Consider the following 7,515-nt stretch of genomic DNA (forward strand, 5'->3'; position numbering starts at 1 on the left):
CGAGCCAGGCCTGGCCCGGCCCGTTTTTAATTAAAATTAAAATTAAAATTATTTTTTTAATAAAATTAAAACTAATTGTTATTAAAATTAATTGTTAGTAAAATTATCAAATTATTAATTGTTAATTGTATTAATTGTTGTAATAAAATCTAACATTTGATTAGTAAATTTATCAAATTATTAATTGTATTAATTGTATTAATTGTTGTAACAAAATCTAACATTTGATTAGTAAAACAAACTTGATGTTTTATTATTATTATTTTGTAACACTAGTTAAGGAAATGAAAGTAAATAAACTTAAAATAAAAATTATTATATTTTAAAAATAAAAATATATATATTTAATATTTTTTGGTAGGGCTCGGGCCAAAAAATATTGCCCAAGGTCTGCCCATTTTTAAGCGGGCCTAAAATTTTGCCAAGCCCATATTTCGGGCCTATATTTTTACCCAAACCCTCCCATATTTCGGGCGGGCTGTCGGGCCGGGCCGGGCCGCCCGGCCCATGGACAGGTCTACTAAAGAGCCCATTTAGACCATTGGACAGATTTCTCATTCAATTCCACCCTTAGATTTATTTTCACATTAAAATTAGTTAGTTAGTTGATGAGTTTCCATGTTTAGTTGGCATACTTATCACATTCCTTAATTTTAGGAGATTAGTTAGGGGGTTGACAGGCTATAAATAGGGTGTGCCCCCCTTGTATTCATTCATTGATTATTTTGCTTTTGAGTTAATAAAATTTTTTAAGTTTTCTTTTAAAAACTTTCTCTTGAGTTTTCTTTTAAAAGATTTTAACAATCTTTTTATATCGTGGGAGTCATCTTTAAGCCTACTATTGCCAACGAGTTTTTCTTGGAAGGGAAATTAGAATTGTTTGAAAGGGGTTGTGGATTCATCTTGTTTCCAAGGCTTCTTAGGACTTCTACACGTCACTTTTATCTTTTCCATCTCTTTTCTTTATTTTTCTGTTATGTTCTTGTTATTTTGAATCTAATCTTTGAATTTACTTAATTCTAGGTCTTGTTTCAATCAAGAGAGGCGTCCTCCTATCTTCTCTCATCAAGAAACATCCCAAAAATAGGGGTTCTTTGCTTTTCTTGTTGTTTGAATTCTTTTGTTACAAAACAATTTACTTTTGGCTTAATTTTTCATTCTACTAAATTGTTCTGTTATTTTGCTTCAGATATTTTTGGAGACATCTTTAAAGTTCAATAACGAGTTCTTATCTTCCAAGAAACCTTGTTCTACTCATTCTTGGACTCCTGTTGGTCGCTCGTACCTTTCTTTGATGCTGGATTTCTTTTTTCATTTATTTTCTTTCAATTTCTAATATGTTTTTTTTTGTTTAGATCCTCGTTCGACAGCTTCTTTTTCATCAAGAACGACCCAAATGACTCCAAACACCTGGGTTTTCATTGTTCTTGGCTGACCGAACCTTCTCTTTAATTATTCTTGTGATTTCATTCAGTTTTTAGTCTATATTCTTCAAATATGTTTTAATTGTTTGCATTCACTTAATTAGCAGCCTTAATTCTTAATTCTATCTCCCTGCTTTATTATTACTTGATTTTTGTTGTTTCCTTTTCAATTCTAACTTGGATTGCTCAGGTTGAGTCAAACTCGAACTTCAAGTTTCCGTTCGTTTGTCTAAAGCCCTAAATCAAATCCGCGACTTGGACAAACTTATGATCTTATTCCATGCGTATCCCTATTAGTTGGCATCTATTTTTTGAGCATTTTAGGTGTTATTTGTGTCTTTATAAACTGATTTACATCAAAATAGCCTCAAAACAATTTTTTTACCAAGAAACTTTTTGAAAAAAAAATTCAATGGGTAAACATTTTCTAAACGACCTAAAAATTTACATACTAATTCTTGACACTATTTTGAAATATAAAAAATATTTCCTACAAAAAAAATAAAAAAAGTAAAAAGAAAGAAGAAATTAGAAAATATTACGTGGGCTAAATTTCATCTTAAAACTTTCCAGATCAGATCTACATTATTTGAGGAGACTCTATTTTAAATTTTGTGATTTTTTGAAATTTTGAACACCTCGAACAAAGTTTATCAAGTTGCTCCACAATTTTCGAGTTTTCGAGTTTCAACGATTTTCATTAACTCTTAACATTATGTTTTCATTTGTTTTTGCCTTTTATTGTTCATTTACGCATTCTAATACTTTATTGTTTCTTGTGTTAGTAGGTTTGCTTCCTCCGTGCAACATAATTCTTTGGTATCTAGTCGATTTTAGACTTCTAGTGTCACTAGGTTTGCTTTGCGAGTTTGATTCTCACACATTCTGATTGGTTGATATAAACACTTTTAAAAGACTCACAAGATTAATTACTACCTCATTGAGAGTTTGATTTTATTTCTAAGTGCATAACGCGGTTTGCTTAATTTTTCATTTTGAGTGTAGTGTTATTTTTAGGCTTTCACAATGACTCGTGATACTCGTAATAGCAAAGCGAATGATGATCCGAGTGAAAAGCCATCAGTTACCATAAAGAACCCTGCTAGTTTCACGACAAAGTTGCAATAAGACTTTTTTAGGTCAATGATAAGTTCGAGAACATGATTGGTAAATTGCAACAAGACCTAGATGCTGGTCCAAGTTAAGCGAGAGAAAGTTGGCAGGAATTGATCTAATTCGTAAGACTGAGGATAAAGTCGGAGTTATTTGGGACTATTTAAAAGTCGCCTTAAACCGTAAACAATCATATGCTGATATGAAAAGGAAATATATTGAGTTTTAGATAGATGATAAAGTGTTTTTGAAAGTCTCGCCCTGGAAGAAAATTGGTCCGAGATTGATAAGGTCTTACAAGATTCTAAAGAGAATTGGTCTAGTAGCTTGCAGACTAGCTTTGCCTCCACAGCTCGAGAAGATTCATAATGTTTTCCATATACCAATGCCACGTTGTTATTGTTTTTATCCTTCCCATGTAATAGGTTTAGATGAGATAAAATTATAGCCTGATTTGACCTATAATGAAGAACTGGTAAATATTTTGACTCGGGAAATAAAAGAATTCTGAAATAAACGAGTACATCTGGTAAAAGTATTGTGGCACTGACACAAAGTTGAGGAAACTACGTGGGAAACAAAAGAATCTATGAGGTCACAGTACCCGAATCTTTTCTCAGGCTATGTTTAGTAGTGCTTGTTAGAAGCACTTTTGACATGAAAAACACTTTTGAAGCAAAAAAGAATGCTAAACAAGCAAATTTTGACGGGAAATTTTGGCTTTTCAAAATAACTTTTCCCCAAATAGAGAAGTTAAAATTTTTAGCTTTTCTCTTCCGAAAGTACTTTTGACAACTTAATTATGTTTTTACCCCTTCAACACATGGTACTTTCCTTTCTCTAGTTAATTGCTTAAAAAATATTTAAAATTCATTTATCATATATTAAAATATTAACAACAAATTATAATAAATTATTTTATATATTATTATTAAAATATCAAAATATTAACTAATTTGAACATTATTTAAATGTTTATTTGTTACTTTATAACATCATGTTGAAAATGCACATTTTATTTCTCAAAAGCACTTTTTGACAACAATACTAAACACTGAAATCTTAAACCAAACTTTTCAACAGTACTTCTCAAAATCACCTTTCCAATGAACGTTTTAAAAGAAATTCTCAAAAGCAAAGCTAAACTAGCCCAAATATTCTTAATGGGGAGAATTGTAACGGCCTATTTTTCAGTGCTGTCGAAAATGGTGGTTTCAAAACCCCATTTTCTAGTGATCGAGTCCGAAAATATTTTTGTATAATATTTATGAACCTAGTATAAATTTATATTGAATTTTGGTCTAGTAATTTTACTGAATGGATAGTTAATTAGGATAGAAGGACTAAATCGTAAAAGATATAAAAGTTTATCCCTATTAATTTTTATTAGTTAAAAGGCTTGAAAAGTATTAAATGAAGGAATGGTTTAGAAATTAGGACACTAATGAGTATAGTGGACGGTTGGTGGCCTTTAATTCTATAAAAATTGTTTAATTTATATTATTTGCTAATTTAAAATAATTAAAACATAATGTATAACATAAAATTAAATAGAAAAAGGAATCCATTCTTTCCCATCATCTTCTTCACACCGTTTCTAAGAAGAAAAGAAGAGGGTTTGAATGTCCTAGCTTAGATCATCGATTGGTAAGTTGTTTTTAGTCTGTTTCTTATAATTTTTATGTTTTTGAGATATTGGGAGCTTGATTTAGTTAGCCCAGGGATTAATTGTGAAACTGTTAAAATTTCTAAAAGTTATCATTGCTGAATCTTGAAGTTTTTGGTACTAAATTGATTTATTTTAAGCTTAGATATGAAAAAGGACTAGTTTATAAAGTAAAAATTTGTTAGCTTTGATTTTAGGGACTAAAGTGTAAATATTTCGAAATTTATATGAAATTTATGCAAATATAGACTTTAGAGGGTCTTAAAAGGATGATCTTGAGATCGGTTTCGAAATCGAGGCTCAAATTTGAAAGTTATGGCAATTTTAGTTTTAGGGACTAAATTGAATAAAATGTGAAACTATAAGGAACTTTTGTAAAATGAAATTAAAATGTCATATGCATGAAATAAGATGCTATAAGGTAATTTAAACTAATAAATTAAAATGAATTATTGTATAGATTGAGATTTGATTCAACTGAAAGATAATCGAGGAATAGAGAAAATTACGGATTAGTTCTCGACACTTCGGACATTGTTGTTTTTGTCTGATAAGTCCATATGGTATATTTATATATGTAAATGAAATGTATGTGTTTGAATTATAAATTTATATTGTGTGAATGTACTTTGAATTGTATACAAATTGGTACAAAAATGTGAGAAATGGACTAAATTATAAAGAATTGATCTGATGTGTTAAATGTGCTCGGATGAATATAAGAAAGGATAGGATACAATTGGCATGCAAAAAGGGTTATTTGTGTGCTGTACGGGATATGTAAAAGAGATGATGCATAGTATACTGATGTACGGAGAATTCACTGGTAATGCTAGAATCCTGCATTTGTTGCAAATTACCAAGTAATAACCTAAAATTATAGTACGAAAATCAAATTGAAATTAAATAACTGAAATAACATAAATTAAATAAAACTAAGGAAGACAATTTAACAATCGAAATTAACCCAATTAAACAAGAAGAAGATTAGCTTGCATTAGTGTTCTTAATTAAATTCAGATTTCGGGTTTTATCAAATTAGCTTTTAACTAACCAATTATTACATTTCAACCTCTAACTAATTAAGTAATCGACCAATAATCACTTATCTTTCGACCTCACTTTCTTGACCGGGATAATTTATGATTTACTTGGTAAACTTATCTTTCGACCTCGTTTATCCTAAATTGCTTCCTAGGGTCGTCAATCCTAGGGTTTAATCACACATGATTTAAATAAACTAACTCGAAATCAAACCCTAATTCTTCTGTTAATTATTCCCACATCCGATCGTTAATCTCCTTAATGAAATTAATCGCTCATGGATCTAGATGCAAATTTCCCTAAATTCATACTAAACATGCAAATCAAATAATTAAATAGAAAAAAAGGAATAAAAAATTGGTCTATTTCGATATCGATTTGTGCGCGAAAGCCGAAATTCCTTTGACAATTGTGAAGATAATGTCGATTGCAATTGAGAACAAAAAAGAATTTAATAAAAGCTCAATAAAAAAAGCTTGGATCCAAATTGAATCCAAGTTAGAATAAAGGAAAATTTCTGTTTTTGAAAATAAAAGACTAAATTGAAAGAAAAATAAAACTGAAAACAAAATCCTAAAAATCTAATCTAAAACGGCCAATCGGTCAAGCCTCCTAAACTTAGGTTAAACATTAATATTTATAGCCAAATGTTCTGCCCTAACTAGGTCAATTACAAACCCTAAAGTTGAATAAAAAAATGTTGTGCAAACAAAACACCCTTGACTTATTTTTGCATCATGTCGCTCTGGTGTTGCGACACCACTGGACCGGTGTCACGATACTGTACTTCATGGGTGACTTCCTTGGCCTCAAAGTGTGGTGTTGCGAAAATCAAGATTTCAGATCTGCGAATTTTGGGTTCAAGAAACCGAATCTTGAAACCAATGCGCGATGGATTACATGTACGAGCTTAAATGAGCCAATTTCGGGAGCAAATGGATCACAAGTCCAAATTCTTGAAAATCGGTCTATTAAGATGTCCATAAACCCATCATGAAGTTTGGAGAATGACTTAATTGAATATCATGCCAAATTATTAAAGTGGCCCAATTTGTAAACATTTTAATTTTTTTTGTTAAATTTTACATAATTAATATATCAACACGTAAAAATTCGGCCTAAGGAGCCCATTTAGAGCATTGGACAGATTTCTCATTCAATTCTACCCTTAGATTTATTTTCACATTAAAATTAGTTAGTTAGTTGATGAGTTTCCATGTTTAGTTGGCATACTTATCACATTCTTTAATTTTAGGAGATTAGTTAGGGGGTTGACAGGCTATAAATAGGGTGTACCCCCTTTGTATTCATTCATTGATTATTTTGCTTTTGAGTTAATAAATTTTTTTGAGTTTTCTTTTAAAAACTTTCTCTTGAGTTTTCTTTTAAAAGAGTTTTAACTATCTTTTTAGATCGTTGGAATCATCTTCAAGCCTACTATTGCCAATGAGTTTTTCTTGGAAGGGAAATTAGAGTTGTTTGAAAGGGGTTGTGGATTCATCTTGTTTCCAAGGCTTCTTAGGACTTCTACACGCCATTTTTATCTTTTCCATCTCTTTTCTTTCTTTTTCTATTATGTTCTTGTTATTTTGAATCTAATATTTGAATTTACTTAATTCCAGGTCTTGTTTCAATCAAGAGAGGTGTCCTCCTATCTTCTCTCATCAAGAAACATCCCAAAAATAGGAGTTCTTTACTTTTCTTGTTGTTTGAATTCTTTTGTTACAAAACAATTGCTTTTGGCTTAATTTTTCATTCTACTAGATTGTTCTGTTATATTGCTTCAGATATTTTTGGAGACATCTTTAAAGTTCAATAACGAGTTCTTATCTTCCAAGAAACCTTGTTCTACTCATTCTTGGACTCCTGTTGGTCACCCGTACCTTTCTTTGATGCTGGATTTCTTTTTTCATTTGTTTTCTTTCAATTTCTAATATGTTTTTTTTTTGTTTAGATCCTTGTTGGACGGCTTCTTTTGCATCAAGAACGACCCAAATGACTCCAAACACCTGGGTTTTCATTGTTCTTGGCTGACCAAACCTTCTCTTTAATTATTCTTGTGATTTCATTCAGTTTTTAGTCTATATTCTTCATATATGTTTTAATTGTTTGCATTCACTTAATTAGCAGCCTTAATTCTTAATTCTATCTCCTTGTTTTATTATTACTTGATTTTTGTTGTTTCCCTTTCAATTCTAACTTCGATTGCTTAGGTTGAGTCAAACTCGAACTTCAAGTTTCCTTTCATTTGTCTAAAGCCCTAAATCA

The 7,515-nt window shown here is 30.5% G+C and overlaps 1 long non-coding RNA gene across 1 annotated transcript; it reads left to right on the top strand.

The window, feature by feature from the left end:
- Positions 1-741: 741 nt before the first annotated feature.
- LOC128040637 (uncharacterized) lies at positions 742-3,054 on the top strand. Its single transcript, XR_008195443.1, has 2 exons — positions 742-1,270; positions 1,356-3,054. It is a non-coding gene; the product is annotated as an uncharacterized LOC128040637 (long non-coding RNA).
- Positions 3,055-7,515: the final 4,461 nt, after the last annotated feature.

This window comes from Gossypium raimondii, chromosome 4 (assembly GCF_025698545.1).
Source record: "Gossypium raimondii isolate GPD5lz chromosome 4, ASM2569854v1, whole genome shotgun sequence".
NCBI lineage: Eukaryota > Viridiplantae > Streptophyta > Magnoliopsida > Malvales > Malvaceae > Gossypium > Gossypium raimondii.